The following is a 24956-nucleotide window of genomic DNA, read 5'->3' as shown; positions in this document are numbered from 1 at the left end:
CCTACTTCCTGTATTCTATTTCCAGAATAGTATTCCGTGAATCTGAATCCTCCTTCCTGTGTTCGACTCTCTGAGGCCTATTTACTGAATCCTACTTCCTGTGTTCTCCTTCATCAGGCTCATTTCCTGAATCCTACATCCTATGTTCTATTATCGGAATACTATTTCCTGAATCCTTTTTCCTGTGTTCTACTTCTTGGGTTCTATTTCCTGAATTCTACTTCCTGTGTTTTCCTTCATGCGGTCTATTTCTTGAATCCCACTTCCTGTGTTCTAGTTCCTGAGTCCTATTTACTGAATCCTACATCCTGTGTTCTCCTCCATGAGGCCCATTTCCTGAATCCTACATCCTGTGTTCTATTACCAGAATAGTATTTCCTGAATCGTACTTCCTGTGTTATACTTCCTGAGTTCTATTTCTTGTATCCTCTATATTGAGGCCTATTTCGTGAATCCTACTTCCTGTGTTCTACTTCCGGAATTCTATTTCCTGAAACCTACCTCCATCATGAGGCTTATTTCCTGAATACTGCTTGCTGTGTTCTATCCCCTGGATTCTATTTCCTAAATCTGCTTTACTGTGTTCTACATCATGAGGTCTATTTCCTGAATATTACTTCTTGTATTCTCCTTCCTGTGTTCTATATCATGAATCCTACTTCCTGTGTTCTTCTTCCAGAATTCTATTTCCTGAATCCTCATTCGTGTGCTACTTCCTGAGAACTATTTCCTGAATCCTACTTCCTGTGTTCTCCTTCATGAGGCCTATTTTCTGATTCCTACTTCCTGTGTTCTAATTCCGGAATTTCACTTCCTGAATCTTACTTCCTGCGTTTTACTTCCCGAGTTCTATTTCCCAAATTCTACTTCCTGTGTTCTATTTAGTGAATCTTAATTCCTTGGTTTTCCTTCCTGAATTCTATTTTGTGAATCCTGCTTCCTGTGTTGTACTTCCGGTATTCTATTTCCTGAATCTTACTTCATGTGTTCTACTTCTGGATTCCTATATCCTGAATTCTACTTTCGGTGTTGTACTTACGGAATTCTATTTCCTGAATCCTAATTCCTGTTTTCTCCTTCCTGAGTTGTATTTCCTAAATCTTACATCATGTGTTGTACTTCCAGAATTCTATTTCCTGAATCCTACTTCCTGTGTTCTACTTCCAGAATTCTATTTGCTGAACTCTATTACCTGTGTTCTCCTTCATGAGGCCTATTTACTGAATACTACTTCCTGTGTTATACTTCTGGAATTCTATTTCCTGAATCCTATTTCCTGTGTTCCACTTCGGGAATTCTACTTCCAGAATCCTACTCCGTGTGTTCTACTACCTTAGTTCTACTTCCTGAATCTTAATTCCTGTGCTCTATTGCCTGAGTTCTATTTCCTGAATCCTACCTCATGTGTTCCCCTTCTGGAATTCTATTTTTTAAAATCCTACATCCTGTGTTATATGGCCAGGACTCTATTTCCTGAATCCAACTTCCTGTGTTCTTTTTCCTGCATTCTTTTTCCTGAATCCAACTTCCTGTGCTCTCCTTCATGAGGCCTACACCTTTAATCCTAATTCGTGTGTTCTAATTCCTGAGTTCTATTTCCTGAATCCAATTTCCTGTGTTCTCTTTCTTCAGTTCTATTTCCTGAATTCTACTTCCTGTGCTCTACCTCAGTATTTCTATTTCCTGAATCCAACGTCCTGTGTTCTCCTTCATGGGTCCTATTTCCTGTATCCTATTTCATGTGTTCTAATTCCTGAGTTCTATTTCCTGAATCCTACATCCTGTGTTATGCTTCCTCAGTTTTATTTCCTCAATCCTATATCCTGTGTTATACTTATGGAATTCTATTTCCTGAATCCTGCTTCCTGTTTTCTTCTTCCTGAGTTCCTTTTCCTGAATCTAACATTCTTTGTTCTCCTTCCTAGTATCAATTTCCTGAATCTTATGTCCTATGATCTATTTCTGAGTTCTAATTCCTGAATACTACTTCCTGTGTTGTACTTCAGAAATTCTATTCCCTGAATCCTACTTCATGTGTTCTCCTTCCTGAGTTCTATTTCCTGAATCTTAATTCCTGTGTTATACTTCCTGATTTCTATTTCCTTAATCTTACTTCCTGTATTCTACTTCTGGAATTCTATTTCCTAAGTCCTACTTCCTGTATTCTACTTCCAGAATTCTATTTCCTGAATGCTACTTAATGTGTTCCACTTCCTGAGTTCTATTTAATGAATCCTACGTCCAGTGTTCTCCTTTATGAGGCCTATTTTGTGAATCCTACTTCCTGTGTACTCTTCCCGTATCCTATTTCCAGAAATGTAATTCCTGTGTTTTCCATCATGAGGCCTATTTCTTGAATCCTGCTTCCTGTGTTCTACTTCCAGTATTCTATTACGTGAGTCCTAATTCCTGTGTTGTACTTCCATAATTCTACTTCCTTAATCCTACTCTCTGTGTTGTCCTTCCTGAGTTCTATTTCCTGAATCTTAATTCGTGTGTTCTACTTCCTGAGTTCTATTTCCTGAATCCTACTTCCTTTTTCTACCTCCGTAATTCTATTTCCCACATCCTACCTCCTGTGTTCTATTTCCAGAATTCTATTTCCTGAAGCTTACATCCTGTGATCTATTTCCTAAGTTCTATTTCCTGAATCCAACTTGCTGCGCTCTCCTTCATGAGGTCTATTTCCTGAATCTTACTTCCTGTCTTTTACATCCTGAGTTCTATTTCCTCAATCTACATCCTTTGTTCTCCTTCCGTATTTCTATTTCCTGAATCCAACTTCCGTTTTTCTCCTTTTGAGTCCTATTTCCTAACTCTTACATCCTGTGTTCCACTTCCAGAGTTATATATCCTTAAACCTACTTCCTGTGTTGTGCTTCCTGATTTCTGTTTCCTGAATCCTACTTCCTGTGTTCTACTTATGGTATTCTATATTCTGAATCCTACTTCCTGTGTTCTACTTCCGGAATACTATTTCCTGAACCCTACTTCCTGTGTTCTCCTACCTGAATTCTATTTCCTGAATCCTAATTCATGTGTTCTCCTTCCTGAGTTGTATTTCGTGAATCCTACTTCCTGTGTTCTACTTCCAGTATTCTATTCGCTGAATACTATTTCCTGTGTTCTCCTTCATGAGGCCTATTTCCTGAGTACTACCTCCTGTGTTATACTGCCGGGATTCTATTTCCTGAATCCTACTTCCTGTGTTGAACTTTGGGAATTGTACTTTCAGATTCCTACTCCCTGTGTTCTCCTTCCTGAGTTCTATTTCCTGAATATTAATTCCTGTCCTCTACTTCTTGAGTTGTTTCCTGAATCCAACTTCCTGTGCTCTCTTTCATGGGGCCTATTTCCCAGATCCTACATCTTGTGTTCTACTTCCTGAGTTCTATTTCCTGAATCTTAATTTGTGTTCCCCTTCCTGAGTTCTTTCTTGAACTTTACTTCCTGTGTCATTCTTCCGGAATACTGTTTCCTGAATTCTATTTCCTGTGTCCTACTTCTGGAATTCTATTTCCTGAATCCTACTTCCTCTGTTCTACTTCCTAAGTTCTATTTCCTGAATGCTACTTCCTGTGTTCTACTTCCTGAGTTCTGTTGCCTGAATCCAACTTCCTGTGCTTTCTTTCATGAGGCCTATTTCTAGAATCCTACCTCCTGTGTTTTACATCCTGAGTTCTATCTCCTGTCTGCTACTTCCGGAATTCTATTCCTTGAATCCTACTACTGTGTTCTCTATATGAGGCCGATTTCCTGAGTAGTAATTCCTGTGTTCTACTTCTGGAATTCTGTTTCCTGAATCCTGCTTCTTGTGTTCGACTTCTGGAATTCTATTTCCTGAATCCTACTCCCTGTGTTCTCCTTCCTGAGTTCTATTTACTGAATCTTAATCTTTTGTTGTGCATCCTGAGTTCCATTTCCTGACTCCTAATTCTTGTGTTCCACTTCCGGAATTCTATTTCGTGAAAGCTACTCCCTGTGTACTGCTTCCTGAGTTCTATTTCTGAATCTGAATTCCTGTTTTCTGCTTCCTATGTTCTATTCCTGAATCCTACTTCCTGTGTTCTACTTCCTGAATTCTATTTCCTGAATCCAACTTCCTGTGCTTTCTTTCATGAGGCCTATTTGCAGAATACTACATCCTGCATTGTACTTCCTGAGTTCTATTTCCTGAATCCTACTTCCAGTGTTCTCCTTCCTCAGTTCTATTTCCTGAATCCTACTTCCTGTGTTCTACTGCTGGAATTCTATTTCCTTCCTACTTCCTTTGTTCTACTTGAGGAATTCTATATCCTGAATCCTAGCTCCTGTATTCTGCTTCATGAGGCCTATTTCCTGAATATTGCTTCCTGTGTTCCACTTTCGTAATTATATTCCCTGAATCCTACCTCCTGTGTTCTCCTTCTTGAGGCCTATTTCCTGAATGCTTTTTCATGTGTTTTACTTGCTGAGTTCGATTTCCTGAATCCACCTTCCTGTGCTCTCTTTCATGGGGACTATTCCATGAATCTGACATCCTGTGTTCTACTTCCTGAGTTCTATTTCCTGAATCCTATTTCCTGAATTCTATTCCTTGAATCCTACTTCCTGTGTTCTCCTTTATGAGGCTGATTTCCTGAATCCTACTTCATGTGTTCTACCTCCGGAATTCTGTTTTCTGAATCTTGCTTCCTGTGTTCCACTTCTGGAATTCTATTTCCTGTATCCTACTCCCTGTGTTCTGCTTCCTGAGTTCTCTTTCTGAATCTGAATCCTGTGTTCTACTTCCTAAGTTCTACTTCCTGAATCCTACTTCCTGTGTCCTACTCCCTGAGTTATCCTTCCTGAATTTTATTCTTGTGTTCTACTTCCTCAGATCTATTTGCTGAATCCTACTTCCTGTGTTCTACTTCTGGAATTCTATTTCCTAAATTCTACCTCCTGTGTTCTCCTTTCAGAATTCTATTTTCTGAATCCTACTTCCGGTGTTCTATTTCCTGAGTTGTGTTTCCTGCATCCAACTTGCTGTGCTCTCCTTCATAAGGACTATTTCGTGAATCCTACTTCCTGTGTTCTGCTTCCTGAGTTCTATTCCCTGAATCCTTCTTCCTGTGTTGTCCTTCCTGAGTTCTATTTAATGAAACTTACTTCTCGCGTTCTACTTCTGTATTTCTCTTTCCCGAATCCAGCTTCCTGTCTTTTCTATCATTAGTCCTATTTCCTGAATCCTACTTCATGTGTTCTGCTTCCGGAGTTTTATTTCCTGACTCCTACTTCATGTGTTGTGTTTCCTGAATTCTATTTCCTGAATCATAATTCATGTGTTCTACTTCAGGAATTCTATTTCCTGAATTCTACTTCCTGTGTTCTACTCCATAAGATCTATTTCCTAAAACCTATTTCCTGTGTTCTACTTTCGGAATTCTATTCCCTGAACCCTACTTCCCGTGTTGTCCTTCATGAGACCTATTTCCTATATACTACTTCCTGTGTTCTACTTCTGGAATTCTATTTCCTGAATCTTGCTACCTGTGTTATACTTCCGGAATTGTATTTCCTGAATCCTTCTCCCTGTGTTCTCTTCCTGAGTTCTATTTCTTAATCTCAAGTCCTGTATTCTACTTCCTAAGATCTATTTCCTGAATTCTAATTCCTGTGTTCTACTTCCAGAATCCTTTTTCCTAAATCCTACTTCCTGTGTTCTAATTCCGGAATTGTTTTTCTTGAATCCTACTTCCTTTGTTGTACTTCTTGAGGTCTATTTCCTCAATCCAACTTCTTGCGCATTCTTTCATGAGGCCTATTTCCAGTATCCTACATCCTGTGTTCTACTTCCTGAGATCTATTTACGGAATCCTACTTCCTGTGTTCTACTTCTGGAATTGTATTCCCTGAATCCTACTTCCTGTGTTCTAGTTCCTGAGTTCTATTTCCTCAATCCTAATTCCTGTGTTCTCCTTCCTGAGTTTCGTTTCTTGAATCTTACTTCCTGTGTTCTCCTTTGGGAGTTCTATTTCCTAAATTTTATTTCCTGTGTTGTAATCCAGGAATTCTATTTCCTGAATCCTATTTCCTGTGTTCTACTTCCTGAGTTCTATTTCCTGAATTCTACTTCCTGTGTTCTTCTTCCGGGATTCTGATTCCTGAATCCTACTTCCTGTGTTCTTCTTCCTGAGTTCTATTTCCTGAATGTTAATTCCTGTGTTCTCCTTCCTGAGTTCTATTTTGTGAATCCGAATTCCAGTGTTGTACTTCCGGGATTCTCTTTCGTGAATGCTACTTGCTGAGATCTACTTCCGGGATCCTATTTCCTGAATTTTACTTCCTATGTTGTCCTTCCGGAATTCTATTTCCTGAATCCTTGTTCCTGTGCTCTCATACCGGAATTCCATTTCCTGAATCATACTTCCTCTGTTCTCCTTCCTGAGTGCTATTTCCTGAATCTTACTTCGGGTGTCATACTTCTGGAATTCTATTTCCTGAATCCTACTTCTTGTGTTTACTTCTGGAATTCTATTCCATGAATCCTACTTCCTGTGTTGTCCTTCATGAATACTTTCTGAATACTACTTCCTGTTTCCTGCTTCCGGAATTCTATTTCCTGAATCCTACTTCTTATATTCTCCATCATGAGGATTATTTCCTGAATACTACTTCCTGTGTTCTACTTCCGGAATTCTGCTCCCTGAATGCTACTTCCCTTGTTCTACCAACACAATTCTTTTCTGCGAATCCCACTTCCTGTGTTCTCCTTCATGAGGCCTATTTCCTAAATAGTACTTCCTGTGTTCTACTTAGGCAATTCTATTTCCTGAATCCTAATTCCTGTGTTGTACTTAAGGAATTCTACTTCCTGAATCCTACTACCTGTGTTCTCCTTTCTGAGTTCTATTTCCTGAATTCAACTTCCTGTGCTCTGCTTCATGAGACCTATTTCCTGAATCTTACTGCCTGTGTTCTACTTCCGTATTTCTATTTCCTGAAACCAACGTCCTTTGTCCTCCTTTTGAGTCCTATTTCCTGGCTCTTACATCCTGTGTTCCCCTTCCTGAGTTACATATCCTGAAACCTACTTCCTGTGTTGTGCTTCCTGAGTTCTGTTTCCTGAATCCTACTTCCTGTGTTCTACTTATGGAATTCTATATCGTGAATCCTACTTCCTGTGTTCTACTTCCGGAATACTATTTCCTGAACCCTACTTCCTGTGTTCTCCTTCCTGAATTCTATTTCCTGAATCTTAATTCCTGTGTTCTCCTTCCTGAGTTGTATTTCGTGAATCCTACTTCCTGTGTTCTACTTCCAGTATTCTATTCGCTGAATACTATTTCCTGTGTTCTCCTTCATGAGGCCTATTTCCTGAGTACTACCTCCTGTGTTATACTGCCGGGATTCTATTTCCTGCATCCTACTTCCTGTGTTGAACTTTGGGAATTGTACTTTCAGATTCCTACTCCCTGTGTTCTCCTTCCTGAGTTCTATTTCCTGAATATTAATTCCTGTCCTCTACTTCCTGAGTTGTTTCCTGAATCCAACTTCCTGTGCTCTCTTTCATGGGGCCTATTTCCCAGATCCTACATCTTGTGTTCTACTTCCTGAGTTCTATTTCCTGAATCTTAATTCGTGTTCCCCTTCCTGAGTTCTTTCTTGAACTTTACTTCCTGTGTCGTTCTTCCGGAATACTGTTTCCTGAATTCTACTTCCTGTGTCCTACTTCTGGAATTCTATTTCCTGAATCCTACTTCCTCTGTTCTCCTTCCTAAGTTCTATTTCCTGAATGCTATTTCCTGTGTTCTACTTCCTGAGTTCTATTTCCTGAATCCAACTTCCTGTGCTTTCTTTCATGAGGCCTATTTCCAGAAACCTAGCTCCTGTGTTTTACATCCTGAGTTCTATTTCCTGTCTGCTACTTCTGGAATTCTATTCCTTGAATCCTACTACTGTGTTCTCTATATGAGGCCGATTTCCTGAGTAGTAATTCCTGTGTTCTACTTCTGGAATTCTATTTCCTGAACCTTGCTTCCTGTGTTCGACTTCTGGAATTCTATTTCCTGAATCCTACTCCCTGTGTTCTCCTTCCTGAGTTCTATTTCCTGAATCTTAATCTTTTGTTCTACATCCGAGTTCCATTTCCTGACTCCTAATTCCTGTGTTCCACTTCCGGAATTCTATTTTGTGAAAGCTACTCCCTGTGTACTGCTTCCTGAGTTCTATTTCTGAATCTGAATTCCTGTTTTCTGCTTCCTATGTTCTATTCCTGAGTCCTACTTCCTGTGTTCTACTTCCTGAGTTCTATTCCCTGAATCCAACTTCCTGTGCTTTCTTTCATGAGGCCTATTTGCAGAATACTACATCCTGCATTGTACTTCCTGAGTTCTATTTCCTGAATCCTACTTCCAGTGTTCTCCTTCCTCAGTTCTATTTCCTGAATCCTACTTCCTGTGTTCTACTGCTGGAATTCTATTTCCTGAATCCTACTTCCTTTGTTCTACTTGAGGAATTCTATATCCTGAATCCTAGCTCCTGTATTCTGCTTCATGAGGCCTATTTCCTGAATATTGCTTCCTGTGTTCTACTTCCGCATTACTTTACCCTTAATCCTACTTCCTGTGTTCCCCTTCTTGAGGCCTATTTCCTGAATGCATTTTCATGTGTTCTACTTCCTGAGTTCGATTTCCTGAATCCAACTTCCTGTGCTCTCTTTCATGGGGCCTATTTCCCAGATCCTACATCTTGTGTTCTACTTCCTGAGTTCTATTTCCTGAATCTAAATTCGTGTTCCCCTTCCTGAGTTCTTTCTTGAACTTTACTTCCTGTGTCGTTCTTCCAGAATACTTTTTCCTGAATTCTACTTACTGTGTCCTACTTCTGGAATTCTATTTCCTGAATCCTGCTTCCTGTGTTCGACTTCTGGAATTCTATTTCCTGAATCCTACTCCCTGTGTTCTCCTTCCTGAGTTCTATTTCCTAAATCTTAGTCTTTTGTTCTACATCCTGATTTCCATTTCCTGACTCCTAATTCCTGTGTTCACTTCCGGAATTCTATTTCGTGAAAGCTACTCCCTGTGTACTGCTTCCTGAGTTCTATTTCTGAATCTGAATTCCTGTTTTCTGCTTCCTATGTTCTATTCCTGAATCCTACTTCCTGTGTTCTACTTCCTGAGTTCTATTTCCTGAATCCAACTTCCTGTGCTTTCTTTCATGAGGCCTATTTGCAGAATACTACATCCTGCATTGTACTTCCTGAGTTCTATTTCCTGAATCCTACTTCCAGTGTTCTCCTTCCTCAGTTCTATTTCCTGAATCCTACTTCCTGTGTTCTACTGCTGGAATTCTATTTCCTTCCTACTTCCTTTGTTCTACTTGAGGAATTCTATATCCTGAATCCTAGCTCCTGTATTCTTCTTCATGAGGCCTATTTCCTGAATATTGCTTCCTGTGTTCCACTTTCGTAATTATATTCCTTGAATCCTACTTCCTGTGTTCTCCTACTTGAGGCCTATTTCCTGAATGCTTTTTCATGTGTTCTATTTCCTGAGTTCGATTTCCTGAATCCAACATCCTGTGCTCTCTTTCAAGGGGCCTATTTCATGAATCTGACATCCTGTGTTCTACTTCCTGAGTTCTATTTCCTGAATCCTATTTCCTGTGTTCTATTTCTTGAATTCTATTCCTTGAATCCTACTTCCTGTGTTCTCCTTTATGAGGCCGATTTCCTGAATACTACTTCATGTGTTCTACCTCCAGAATTCTGTTTTCTGAATCTTGCTTCCTGTGTTCCACTTCTGGAACTCTATTTCCTGTATCCTACTCCCCGTGTTCTGCATCCTGAGTTCTCTTTCTTAATCTGAATCCTGTGTTCTACTTCCTAATTTCTACTTCCTGAATCCTACTTCCTGTGTCCTACTCCCTGAATTATCCATCCTGAATTTTATTCTTGTGTTCTACTTCCTCAGATCTATTTGCTGAATCCTACTTCCTGTGTTCTCCTTTCAGAATTCTATTTCCTAAATTCTACTTCCTGTGTTCGTCTTCCTGGATTCTGTTTCCTGAATCCTACTTCCTGTGTTCTATTTCCTGAGTTGTGTTTCCTGCATCCAACTTGCTGTGCTCTCCTTCATGAGGACTATTTTGTGAATCCTACTTCCTGTGTTCTGCTTCCTGAGTTCTATTTCCTGAATCCTTCCTCCTGTGTTGTCCTTCCTGAGTTCTATTTAATGAAACTTACTTCTCACGTTCTATTTCTGTATTTCTCTTTCCCGAATCCAACTTCCTGTCTTTTCTATCATTAGTCCTATTTCCTGAATCCTACTTCCTGTGTTCTGCTTCCAGAGTTTTATTTCCTGACTCCTACTTCATGTGTTGTGTTTCCTGAATTCTATTTCCTGAATCGTAATTCCTGTGTTCTACTTCAGGAATTCTATTTCCTGAATTCTACTTCCTGTGTTCTACTCCATAAGATCTATTTCCTAAAACCTATTTCCTGTGTTCTACTTTCGGAATTCTATTCCCTGAACCCTACTTCCCGTGTTGTCCTTCATGAGACCTATTTCCTAAATACTACTTCCTGTGTTCTACTTCTGGAATTCTATTTCCTGAATCTTGCTACCTGTGTTATACTTCCAGAATTCTATTTCCTGAATCCTTCTCCCTGTGTTCTCTTCCTGAGTTCTATTTCTTAATCTCAATTCCTATATTCTACTTCCTAAGATCTATTTACTGAATTCTAATTCCTGTGTTCTACTTCCAGAATCCTTTTTCCTAAATCCTACTTCCTGTGTTCTAATTCCGGAATTGTTTTTCTTGAATCCTACTTCCTTTGTTGTACTTCCTGTGGTCTATTTCCTCAATCCAACTTCTTTCACCCTCGTTCATGAGGCCTATTTCCAGTATCCTACATCCTGTGTTCTACTTCCTGAGATCTATTTACAGAATCCAACTTCATGTGTTCTACTTCTGGAATTGTATTCCCTGAATCCTACTTCCTGTGTTCTAGTTCCTGAGTTCTCTTTCCTCAATCCTAATTCCTGTGTTCTCCTTCCTGAGTTTCGTTTCTTGAATCTTACTTCCTGTGTTCTCCTTTGGGAGTTCTATTTCCTAAATTTTATTTAATGTGTTGTAATCCAGGAATTCTATTTCCTGAATCCTATTTCCTGTGTTCTACTTCCTGAGTTCTATTTCCTGAATTCTACTTCCTGTGTTCTTCTTCCGGGATTCTGTTTCCTGAATGCTACTTCCTGTGTTCTTCTTCCTGAGTTCTATTTCCTGAATGTTAATTCCTGTGTTCTCCTTCCTGAGTTCTATTTTGTAAATCCGAATTTCAGTGTTGTACTTCCGGAATTGTCTTTCGTGAATGCTACTTGCTGAGATCTACTTCCGGGATCCTATTTAATGAATTTTACTTCCTATGTTGTCCTTCCGGAATTCTATTTCCTGAATCCTTGTTCCTGTGCTCTCATACCGGAATTCCATTTCCTGAATCATACTTCCTCTGTTCTCCTTCCTGAGTGCTATTTCCTGAATCTTACTTCGGGTGTCATACTTCTGGAATTCTATTTCCTGAATCCTACTTCTTGTGTTTACTTCTGGAATTCTATTCCATGATTCCTACTTCCTGTGTTGTCCTTCATGAATTCTTTCGTGAGTCCTACTTCCTGTGTTCTACTTCCGGAATTCTATTTCCTGAAACCTACCTCCATCATGAGGCCTATTTCCTGAATACTACTTCCTGTGTTATACTTCTGGAATTCTATTTTCTGAATCCTATTTCCTGTGTTCCACTTCGGGAATTCTACTTCCAGAATCCTACTCCGTGTGTTCTACTACCTTAGTTCTACTTCCTGAATCTTAATTCCTGTGCTCTATTGCCTGAGTTCTATTTCCTGAATCCTACCTCATGTGTTCCCCTTCTGGAATTCTATTTTTTAAAATCCTACATCCTGTGTTATACGGCAAGGACTCTATTTCCTGAATCCAACTTCCTGTGTTCTTTTTCCTGCATTCTTTTTCCTGAATCCAACTTCCTGTGCTCTCCTTCATGAGGCCTACACCTTTAATCCTATTTCGTGTGTTCTAATTCCTGAGTTCTATTTCCTGAATCCAATTTCCTGTGTTCTCTTTCTTCAGTTCTATTTCCTGGATTCTACTTCCTGTGTTCTACCTCAGTATTTCTATTTCCTGAATCCAACGTCCTGTGTTCTCCTTCATGGGTCCTATTTCCTGTATCCTATTTCATGTGTTCTACTTCCTGAGTTCTATTTCCTGAATCCTACATCCTGTGTTATGCTTCCTCAGTTTTATTTCCTGAACCCTATATCCTGTGTTATAGTTATGAATTCTATTTCCTGAATCCTGCTTCCTGTTTTCTTCTTCCTGAGTTCCTTTTCCTGAATCTTACATCCTTTGTTCTCCTTCCTAGTATCAATTTCCAGAATCTTATGTCCTATGATCTATTTCTGAGTTCTATTTCCTGAATCCTACTTCCTGTGTTGTACTTCTGGAATTCTATTCTCTGAATCCTACTTCCTGTGTTCTCCTTCCTGAGTTCTATTTCCTGAATCTTAATTCCTGTGTTATACTTCCTGATTTCTATTTCCTTAATCTTACTTCCTGTATTCTACTTCTGGAATTCTATTTCCTAAATCCTACTTCCTGTATTCTACTTCCAGAATTCTATTTCCTGAATGCTACTTAATGTCTTCGACTTCCTGAGTTCTATTTAATGAATCCTACGTCCAGTGTTCTCCTTTATGAGGCCTATTTTGTGAATCCTACTTGCTGTGTACTATTCTTGTATCCTATTTCCAGAAACGTACTTCCTGTGTTTTCCATCATGAGGCCTATTTCTTGAATCCTGCTTCCTGTGTTCTACCTCCAGTATTCTATTTCGTGAGTCCTAATTCCTGTGTTGTACTTCCATAATTCTACTTCCTTAATCCTACTCTCTGTGTTGTCCTTCCTGAGTTCCATTTCCTGAATCTTAATTCCTGTGTTCTACTTCCTGAGTTCTATTTCCTGAATCCTACTTCCTTTTTCTACCTCCGTAATTCTATTTCCCACATCTTACTTCCTTTGTTCTAGTTCCAGAATTCTATTTCCTGAGTCCTACATCCTGTGATCTATTTCCTAAGTTCTATTTCCTGAATCCAACTTGCTGCGCTCTCCTTTATGAGGTCTATTTCCTGAATCTTACTTCGTGTTCTACTTCCTGAGTTCTACTTCCTGAATCCTACTTCCTGTCTTTTCCTTCCTGAGTTCTATTTCCTGAATCTACTTCCTTTGTTCTTCTTCCGTATTTCTATTTCCTGAATCCAACGTCCTTTGTCCTCCTTTTGAGTCCTATTTCCTGGCTCTTACATCCTGTGTTCCCCTTCCTGAGTTACATATCCTGAAACCTACTTCCTGTGTTGTGCTTCCTGAGTTCTGTTTCCTGAATCCTACTTCCTGTGTTCTACTTATGGAATTCTATATCGTGAATCCTACTTCCTGTGTTCTACTTCCGGAATACTATTTCCTGAACCCTACTTCCTGTGTTCTCCTTCCTGAATTCTATTTCCTGAATCTTAATTCCTGTGTTCTCCTTCCTGAGTTGTATTTCGTGAATCCTTCTTCCTGTGTTCTACTTCCAGTATTCTATTCGCTGAATACTATTTCCTGTGTTCTCCTTCATGAGGCCTATTTCCTGAGTACTACCTCCTGTGTTATACTGCTGGGATTCTATTTCCTGAATCCTACTTCCTGTGTTGAACTTTGGGAATTGTACTTTCAGATTCCTACTCCCTGTGTTCTGCTTCCTGAGTTCTATTTCCTGAATATTAATTCCTGTCCTCTACTTCCTGAATTGTTTCCTGAATCCAACTTCCTGTGCTCCCTTTCATGGGGCCTATTTCCCAGATACTACATCTTGTGTTCTACTTCCTGAGTTCTATTTCCTGAATCTTAATTCGTGTTCCCCTTCCTGAGTTCTTTCTTGAACTTTACTTCCTGTGTCGTTCTTCCAGAATACTGTTTCCTGAATTCTACTTCCTGTGTCCTACTTCTGGAATTCTATTTCCTGAATCCTACTTCCTCTGTTCTACTTCCTAAGCTCTATTTCCTGAATGCTACTTCCTGTGTTCTTCTTCCTGAGTTCTATTTCCTGAATCCAACTTCCTGTGCTTTCTTTCATGAGGCCTATTTCCAGAATCCTAGCTCCTGTGTTTTACATCCTGAGTTCTATTTCCTGTCTGCTACTTCCGGAATTCTATTCCTTGAATCCTACTTCCTGTGTTCTCTATATGAGGCCGATTTCCTGAGTAGTAATTCCTGTGTTCTACTTCTGGAATTCTATTTCCTGAATCGTGCTTCCTGTGTTCGACTTCTGGAATTCTATTTCCTGAATCCTACTCCCTGTGTTCTCCTTCCTGAGTTCTATTTCCTAAATCTTAATCTTTTGTTCTACATCCTGAGTTCCATTTCCTGACTCCTAATTCCTGTGTTCCACTTCCGGAATTCTATTTCGTGAAAGCTACTCCCTGTGTACTGCTTCCTGAGTTATATTTCTGAATCTGAATTCCTGTTTTCTGCTTCCTATGTTCTATTCCTCAATCCTACTTCCTGTGTTCTACTTCCTGAGTTCTATTTCCTGAATCCAGCTTCCTGTGCTTTCTTTCATGAGGCGTATTTGCAGAATACTACATCCTGCATTGTACTTCCTGAGTTCTATTTCCTGAATCCTACTTCCAGTGTTCTCCTTCCTCAGTTCTATTTCCTGAATCCTACTTCCTGTGTTCTACTGCTGGAATTCTATTTCCTGAATCCTACTTCCTTTGTTCTACTTGAGGAATTCTATATCCTGAATCCTAGCTCCTGTATTCTGCTTCATGAGGCCTATTTCCTGAATATTGCTTCCTGTGTTCTACTTCCGCAATTCTATTCCCTGAATCCTACTTCCTGTGTTCCCCTTCTTGAGGCCTATTTCCTGAATGCTTTTTCATGTGTTCTACTTCCTGAGTTCGATTTCCTGAATCCAACTTCCTGTTATCTCTTTCATGGGGCCTATTTCATGAATCTGACATCCTGTGTTCTACTTCCTGAGTTCTATTTCCTGAATCCTACCTATTTCCTGTTTTCTATTTCCTGAATTCCAAGCCTTGAATCCTACTTCCTGTGTTCTCCTTTATGAGGCTGATTTCCTGAATACTACTTCATGTGTTCTACCTCCGGAATTCTGTTTTCTGAATCTTGCTTCCTGTATTTCACTTCTGGTATTCTATTTCCTGTATCCTACTCCCTGTGTTCTGCTTCCTGAGTTCTCTTTCTGAATCTGAATCCTGTGTTCTACTTCCTAAGTTCTACTTCCTGAATCCTACTTCCTGTGTCCTACTCCCTGAGTTATCCTTCCTGAATTTTATTCTTGTGTTCTACTTCCTCAGATCTATTTGCTGAATCCTACTTCCTGTGTTCTACTTCCGGAATTCTATTTCCTAAATTCTACTTCCTGTGTTCTTCTTCCTGGATTCTGTTTCCTGAATCCTACTTCCTGTGTTCTATTTCCTGAGTTGTGTTTCCTGCATCCAACTTGCTGTGCTCTCCTTCATGAGGACTATTTTGTGAATCCTACTTCCTGTGTTCTGCTTCCTGATTTCTATTTCCTGAATCCTTCTTCCTGTGTTGTCCTTCCTGAGTTCTATTTAATGAAACTTACTTCTCGCGTTCCACTTCTGTATTTCTCTTTCCCAAATCCAACTTCCTGTCTTTTCTATCATTAGTCCTATTTCCTGAATCCCACTTCCTGTGTTCTGCTTCCGGAGTTTTATTTCCTGACTCCTACTTCCTGTGTTGTGCTTCCTGAATTCTATTTCCTGAATCGTAATTCCTGTGTTCTTCTTCAGGAATTCTATTTCCTGAATTCTACTTCCTGTGTTCTACTCCATAAGATCTATTTCCTAAAACCTATTTCCTGTGTTCTACTTTCGGAATTCTATTCCGTGAACCCTACTTCCCGTGTTGTCCTTCATGAGACCTATTTCCTAAATACTACTTCCTGTGTTCTACTTCTGGAATTCTATTTCCTGAATCTTGCTACCTGTGTTATACTTCTGGAATTCTATTTCCTGAATCCTTCTCCCTGTGTTCTCTTCCTGAGTTCTATTTCTTAATCTCAATTCCTGTATTCTACTTCCTAATATCTATTTGCTGAATTCTAATTCCTGGGTTCTATTTCTGGAATCCTATTTCCTAAATCCTACTTCCTGTGTTCTAATTCCATAATCGTTTTATTGAATCCTACTTCCTTTGTTGTACTTCCTGTGGTCTATTTCCTCAATCCAACTTCCTGTGCCCTCTTTCATGAGGCCTGTTTCCAGTATCCTACATCCTGTGTTCTACTTCCTGAGATCTATTTATAAAATCCTACTTCCTGTGTTCCACTTCTGGAATTGTATTCCCTGAATCCTACTTCCTGTGTTCTAGTTCCTGAGTTGTATTTCTTCAATCCTAATTCCTGTGTTCTCCTTCCTGAGTTTCGTTTCTTGAATCTTACTTCCTGCGTTCTCCTTAGGGAGTTCTATTTCCTAAATTTTATTTCCTGTGTTGTAATCCAGGAATTGTATTTCCTGAATCCTATTTCCTGTGTTCTACTTCCTGAGTTCTATTTCCTGAATTCTACTTCCTGTGTTCTTCTTCCGGGATTCTGTTTCCTGAATCCTACTTCATGTGTTCTTCTTCCTGAGTTCTATTTCCTGAATCTTAATTCCTGTGTTCTCCTTCCTGAGTTTTATTTCGTGAATCCTACTTCCTGTGTTCTACTTCCAGTATTCTATTCGCTGAATACTATTTCCTGTGTTCTCCTTCATGAGGCCTATTTCCTGAGTACTACCTCCTGTGTTATACTCCCGGGATTCTATTTCCTGAATCCTACTTCCTGAGTTGAACTTTGGGAATTGTACTTTCAGATTCCTACTCCCTGTGTTCTCCTTCCTGAGTTCTATTTCCTGAATATTAATTCCTGTCCTCTACTTCCTGAGTTGTTTCCTGAATCCAACTTCCTGTGCTCTCTTTCATGGGGCCTATTTTCCAGATCCTACATCTTGTGTTCTACTTCCTGAGTTCTATTTCCTGAATCTTCCTTCGTGTTCCCCTTCCTTTGTTCTATTACTTGAATTTTACTTCCTGTGTCTTACTTCCAGAATTCTATTTCCTGAATCCTACTTCCTGTTTTCTACTTCTGGAATTCTATTTCCTGAATCCTACTTCCTCTGTTCTACTTCCTAAGTTCTATTTCCTGAATGCTACTTCCTGTGTTTTACTTCCGGAATTCTATTCCCTGAATCCTACTTTCTCTGTTCTCTTTCCTGAGTTCTATTTCCCAAATCTTACTTCCTGTGTTCAACTTCCAGAATTCTATTTCTATATCCTACATCTTGTGTTTTACTTCCAGAATTCTATTTCCTGAATCCTACATCGTGTGTTCTACTTCCTGAGTACTATTTCATGAATCCTACTTCCTGTGTTCTCTTTCATGAGGCCTATTTGGTGAATCCTACTTCCTGTGTTCTACTTCCGGAATTCTATTTCTTGAAAGCTACTTCCTGTGTTCTCTATCATGAGGCCTATTTGCTGAATCCTGCTTCCTGTGTTCCATCTCTGGAATTCTTTTTCCTGAATCCTAATTCCTGTGTTCTACTTCTGAAAATCTACTTCCTGAATCCTACTTCCTGTGTTCTGCTTCCTGAGTTGTATTTCCTGAATCTTCATTCCTGTGTTCTACTTCCTCAGTTCTATTTCCTGAATCCTAATTCCTTTGTTCTACTTCCAAAATTCTATTTCCTAAATCCTACTTCTTGTGTTCTACTTCCAGAATTCTATTTCCTGAATCCTATTTCATGTGTTCTGTTTCCTGAGTTCTTTTTGCTGCATCCACATTCCTGTGCTCTCCTTCATGAGGCCGATTTCCTGAATCCTACTTCCTTTGTTCTACTTCCTGAGTTCTATTTCCTGAATTCTACATCCTCTGTTTTCATTCCTGAGTTCTATTTTCTGAATCTTATTTCTTGTGTTCTACTTCTGTATTTCTATTTCCCGAATCCAACTTTCTGTCTTCTCCTTCATGAGTCCTATTTCCTGAATCCTTTTTCCAGTGTTCCACTTCCTTAGTTCTATTTCCTTAATGCAACTTGCTGTGCTCTTTTTCATGGGGCTTATTTCCTGAATCTTACATGCTGTCTTCTTCTTCCTGAGTTCTAGTTCCTGAACCCTACCTCATGTGTTCTACTTCTGGAATTCTATTTCCTGAAGCCTACTTCCTCTGTTCACCAACCTGAGTTCTATTTCCTGAATCTTACCCCCTTTGTCCTCCTTCCTGAGTTCTATATTGTGGATCCTACTTCTTGTGTTCTACTTCTGGAATTCTATTTCCTGAATCCTAATTCCTGTGTTCTTCTTCCGGAATTCTATTTCCTGAATGCTACCTCCTGTGTTCTCCTTCCTGAGTTCTATTTCCTGAATCTTACTTTCTTTATTCTCCTCCTGAGTTCTATTTCGTGTACCTACTTCTTGTGTTCTACTTCTGGAATTCTATTTCCTGAATCCTAATTCATGTGTTCTACTTCAGGAATTGTATTTCCTGAATCCTACCTCTTGCGTTCCCCTTCCTGAGTTCCATTTCCTGAATGGGCTTCCTTAGTTCTCATCCTTTGTTCTATTTCCTGAATCATACTTCCTGTGATGTACTTCTGGAATTCTGTTTCCTAAATAATACTTCTTCTGCTCTACTTCTGGAATTCCATTTCCTCAATCCTATTTCGTCTGTTCTCCTACCTGAATTCTATTTCCTGAATCTTCCTTCCTTTGTTTTCCATTTTGAGTTGTATTTCGTGGATCCTACTTCTTTTGTTCTACTTTCAGAATTCTATTTCCTGAATCCTACTTCCTGTGTTCTGCTTCCTGAGTTCAATTTCCTAAATCTTACTTCCTGTGTTCTCCTCCTGAGTTCTATTTCCTGAATCCTACTTCCTGTGTTATACTTCCAGAATTCTATTTCCTAATTCCTCCTTCCTGTGTTTTACTGACTAAGACCTTTTTCCTGAATATTACTTCCTGTGTTCTACCTCTGGAATTCTATTACCTGAATCCTGCTTCCTCTGTTCTCCTTCCTGAGGGCTATGTCCTGAATACTACTTCCTGTGTTCTACTTCCAGAACTCTATTTCCTGCATCCTACTTCCTGTGTTCTACTGCATGAGTCCTATTTCCTGAATCCTACATCCTGTGTTCTACTTCTGGAATTCTATTTCCTCAAACCCACTTCCTGTGTTCTCCATCATGAGGCCTATTTCCTGAACCCTGCTTCCTGTCTTGTACCTCTGGAATTCTATTTCCTGAATCGTACTTGCCATGTTCTACTTCCGGAAGTTTATTTCCTGAATCCTACTTGCTGTGTTTTCCTTGCTGAGTTCTATTTCCTGAATCTTACTTCTTGTGATGTCCTTCCAGAATTCTATTTCCTGAATCCTACTTCCAGTGTTCTACTTCCAGAATTCTGTTCCCTGAATCCTACTTCCTGTTTTCTCATTCATGAGGCCTATTTCCTGAACACTACTTCCTGTATTATAATTCCGGATTTCTATTTTCTGAATCCTCCTTCCTGTGTTTTACTTTGGAAATTCTCCTTCATGTATCCTACTCCCTGTATTCTCCTTCCTGAGTTGTATTTCCTGAATATTAATTCCTGTGCTCTACTTCCTGAATTCTATTTTCTGAGTCCTACATCCTGTGTTCCACTTCCAGAATTCTATTTTTTAAATTCTGCATCCTGTGTTCTACTTCAAGGACTCTATTTCCTGAATCCTACTTCCTGTGTTCTACTTCCTCAGTCCTATTTCCTGAATCCTTCATCCTGTGTTCGACTTTCAGCATTCTATTTCCTACATCCTAATTCCTTTGTTCGACTTCTGGAATTCTATTTCCAGAATCCTACTTCCTGTGTTCTACCTCTGGAATTCTATTCCCTGAATCCTAATTCCTGTGTTCTCCTTCCTGTGTTCTATTTCCTCAATTGCACTTCCTGTGTTCTACTTCCTGAGACCAATTTTCTGAATCCTACTTCCTGTGGCCTATTACCTGAATGCTACTTCCTGTGTTCTACTACCCAAATACTATTTCCAGAATCCTACATCCTGTGGTCTACTTGGTGAGTTCTATTTCCTGAATCCTACCTTCCGTGTTCTACTTCATGATCCCTATTTCCTTAATCCTACTTCCTGTGTTCTACTTCCTGAGTTGTATTTCCTCAATCCTATTTCTTGTGTTCTCTTTCATGAGGCCTATTTTGTGAATCCTATTTACTGTGTTCTCCTTCTGAATTCTAAATGCTGAAACCTACTTCCTGTGTTCTCCATAATAAGGCCTATTTCCTGAATCCTGTTTCCTGTCTTCTACCTCTGGAAAACTATTTCCTGAATCCTACTTCCTGTGTTCTACTTCCTGGGTTCTATTTCCTGAATCCTACTTCCTTTTTCTACCTCTGTAATTCTATTTCCTACATCCTACTTCCTGTGTTCTAGTTCCAGAATTCTATTTCCTGAATCCTACATCCTGTGTTCTATTTCCTAAGTTCTATTTCCTGAATCCTACTTCCTGTGTTCTCCTTCTGGAATTCTATTCCCTGAATCCTACTTCCTGTGTTCTTCTCAATGAGGCCTATTTCCTGAATACTACATCCAGAATTCTATTTGATGAATCCTACCTCCTGTCTTCTACTTCCGGAATACTTTTTTCTGAATCCTACTTCCTGTGTTCTCTTTCTTGAGTTCAATTTCCTGAATGCTACTCCCTGTGTTGTAGTTCTGGAATTCTATTCACTGAATCCTACTTCCTGTGTACTCCTTCCTGAGTTCTATTTCCTGAATCTTAATTCCTGAGTTATACTTTCTGGGTCCTATTTCCTTAATCTTACTTCCTGTGTTTTACTTCCAGAATTCTATTTGCTAAATCCTACTTCCTGTGTTCTACTTCCACAATTCTATTTCCTGAATCCTACTTCCTGTGTTCGAATTACTGTGTTCTATTTCATGAATCCTACTTCCTGTGTTCTGCTTCATGAGGCCTATTTCGGGAATCTTATTTCCTGTGTTCTCCTTTTGGAATTCTATTTCTGGAAACCTACTTCCTGTGTTTTCCATCATGAGGCCTATTTCCTGAATCCTGCTCCCTGTGTTCTACCTCTAGAAATCTATTTCCTGAATGCTACTTCCAATGTTCTTTTTCTGGAATTCTATTTCCTTAATCCTACTTCCTGTGTTCTCCTACTTGAGTTCTATTTCCTGAATCTTACTTCCTGTGCTGTACTTCCAGAATTCGATTTCCTGAATCCTACTTCCTGTGTTCTACTTCCACAATTCTATTCTGTGAATCCTACTTCCTATGTTCTCCCTCATGAAGCCTATTTTCTGAATTCTATTTCCTGTGTTATCCTTGTGGAATTTCCTGATTCCTAATTTCTGTGTTCTACTTCTGGAATTCTACTTCCTGAATCCTACTCCCTGTGTTCTCCTTCCTGAGTTCTATTTTCTGAATCTTAATTCCTGTGTTCTAATTCCTGAGTTCTATTTCCTGAATCCAGCTTTCTGTGTTCCACTTCCAGAATTCCATTTCCTAAATCCTACTTCCTGTGTCCTACTTCCAGAATTCTATTCCCTGAATCCTACTTCCTGTTTTCTATTTCCTGAGATCTAATATCTGAATCCAACTTCTGTGCTCTCCTTCATGAGGCCTATTTCTTGAATCCTAGTTCCTGTGTTCTACTTCCTGAGTTCTTTTTCCAGAATCCAACTTCCTGTGTTCTCCTTCATGAGTCCTATTTCCTGAATCCTACTTCCTGTGTTCTACTTTCTGAGTTATATTTCCTCAAACTTATTACCTGTGTTGTGCTTCCTTAGTTCTATTTCCTAAATCCTACTTCCTCTGTTCTACCTTCAGAATTCTATTTCCTGAATCCTACTTCCTGTGGTCTAATTCCTGAGTTATATTTACAAAATCCTACATCCTGTGTTCTACTTTTGGAATTCTATTCCCTGAATCCTAATTTCTGCGTTCTCCTTCCTGTGTTCTATTTCCTGAATCTTAATTCATGTGTTATACCTCCTGAGTTCTATTTCCTGAATCCTACTTCCTGTGTTCTACTTCTGGAATTCTTTTTCCAAAATCCTACTTCCTGTGTTCTACTTCCTGAATTCTATTTCCTGAATCCCACTGCCTGTGTTCTATCTCCTGAATTCAATTTCATGAATCCTACTTCCTGTGTTCTACTTTGGGAATTCTATTTCCTGAATCCTACTTCCTGTTTTCTCCTTCCTGAGTTCTATTTCATGAATCTTACTTCCTGTGTTGTGCTTCCAGAATTTTATTTCCTGAATCCTACTTCCTGTGTTCTATTTCTGGAATTCTATTCTGTGACTCCTACTTCATTTGTTCAATTTCCTGAGTTCTATTTCCTGAATCCAACTTCCTGTGCTCTCTTTCATGAGGCGTATTTCCTGAATCCTATTTCCTATGTTCTACTTACTATGTTCTGTTTCATGATTCCTACTTCCTGTGATCCACTTCCTGAGTTCAGTTTCCTGAATCCTACTTCCTGTGTTCTACTTCGGGAATTCTATTTCCTGAATCCTACATCCTATGCTCTAATTCCTGAGTTCTATTTCCTGAATCCAACTTCCTGTGTTCTACTTCCATAATTCTATTTTAGAAATCCTATTTCCTGTGTTTTCCGTCCTGAGCCCTATTTCCTGAATCTTTCTTCAGTGTTCTCCTTCTCGAGTTCTATTTCTTGACTTTTACTTCCTGTGTTGTCCTTCCTGAATTCTATTTCTTGAACCCTACTTCCTGTGTTCTACTTCTAGAATTCTATTTCTTGAATCCTACTTCCTGTGTTCTACTTCCTGAGTTCTAATTCCTGAATCCTACTTCCTGCGTTCTACTTCAGGAATTCTATCCCCAGAATCCTACTTCCTATGTTCTCCATGATGAATTCTATGTTCTGAATCTTAATTCCTGTGTTATACTTTCTTAGTTCTATTTCCTGAATTGTACTTCCTGTGTTCTTCTTCCAGAATTCTACTTCCTGAATCCTACTTCCTGTGTTCTACTTCCTGAGTTCTATTTCATGAATCCTACTTCCTGTGTTCTCCTTCATGAGGCCTATTTCATAAATCCTATTCCCTGTTTTCTCCTTGCGGAATTCTATTTCCTGAAACCTACATCCTGTGTTATCCATAATGAGACGTATTTCCCGAATCCTGCTTCCTGTGTTCCACTGGCAAAACTCTGTTTACTGAATCCATGTCACATGTCCTGTGTCACATGTCACATGTCACATGTGTGACATGTGACGTGTGTGACACACGTCACATTTGACATGCCACAAATGTCACATTTCATGTTTCACATGTGTGACATGTGACACGTGCCATGTGTGACACATGTCACATGTCACACGTGTGACACGGTACATGTGTCACACATAGCACATGTGACATTTCACATGTTTGACACATGTTTGACACACGTGTGACATGTAACATGTGTAACACATGTCACGTCACATGTGTCATGTAACATGTCACACATGTGAGATAACATATTTCACATGTGTGGCATGTGACATGTGTGTATGTGACATGTGACATGTGTCACATGTTACATGTCACACGTGTGAAACATGACATGTGTCACACAAGTCACATGTCATATGTGTCACATTTGACATGTGTCACATATTGGACATGTCACATGTCACATGTGTGACACCTACAACATGTCACATGTAACACATTTGACATGTGACCTGTGTGACACAGTCTACATGTGACATGTGATATGTGAGATATGCAACACATGTGTCACCCATGTGACATGTGTCATACGTGTTACATGTCACATGTCACACATGGGTGACACATGTCACATGTCACAAATTTATGTGACACACGTCACAAGCGACACGTGTGACACATATCACATGTCACAAATCACATTTATGTCACATGTCACAAGTCACTCATGTGCCATGTGACATATTTCACACATGTCACATGTCACATGTGTCACACATTTCACATGTCTGATATCACCCGTGTGACATGTGACATGTGTGACACATGTCAAATGTAACACATGTGACATGTGACATGTGTGACACATGTCACATGTCACATTATGTGACGTGTCACATATGTTACATGTCACATATCACATGTGTAATGTGTGATCCAGTGTGCACGACATTTTCCTGATTTGGTGGAGAGCTTCCCTATGCGCACCATCCCATGAGGTTTATCACAATCCTACATTTTACTGCCTGGTGAAGAACCTCCCGATGCGAACCACCCCTTGGTGTTTTCACACTCTTACATTTCCCCTGCCTCATTTAGACCCTCTATATTAGGAGCACACCATAGGATTTTTCTCTGCTAGAATTCCCTTGCCTGATTCAGACCCTCCCTCTGTGCACCACCTGTGACACGTCACACGTGTCACATGTGACTTACGTGTGACATGTAACATGTGTGGCATGTGTGACACATGCCACATTTCACATGTGACATGCAACATGTGACATGTTTCACACATGTCTCATGTAACACATGACATGTGATATATGTCACTCATGTCACATGTGATATTTGACATGTGACACATGTGTGACATGTGACAGATGACATCCCAATGCGCACCAACAAGTGATCTTTTTTTCACTCCTACATTTTCCCGATCTGTTTCAGACTTCCCTCTGCGCACCACCCTGTGGTGTTTTTCTCAACCCTATATTTTTGCAGCCTGGTTCAGACCCACCCAATGTTCACCACCCCATGGTTTTCTTATCACATGTGGATTTTAAAACCTGGTACACAATATCCCAATGCCCACGACCCAGTGGTCTTTTTCTCACTCCTACATTTCCCGATCTGGTTCAGTCTTCCCTATTCTCACCACCCTGTG

This window comes from Cavia porcellus, unplaced genomic scaffold (assembly GCF_034190915.1).
Source record: "Cavia porcellus strain 051 isolate PalLab524CR breed Dunkin Hartley unplaced genomic scaffold, mCavPor4.1 scaffold_7, whole genome shotgun sequence".
Lineage (NCBI taxonomy): Eukaryota > Metazoa > Chordata > Mammalia > Rodentia > Caviidae > Cavia > Cavia porcellus.
This window is presented reverse-complemented; position numbering follows the sequence as displayed.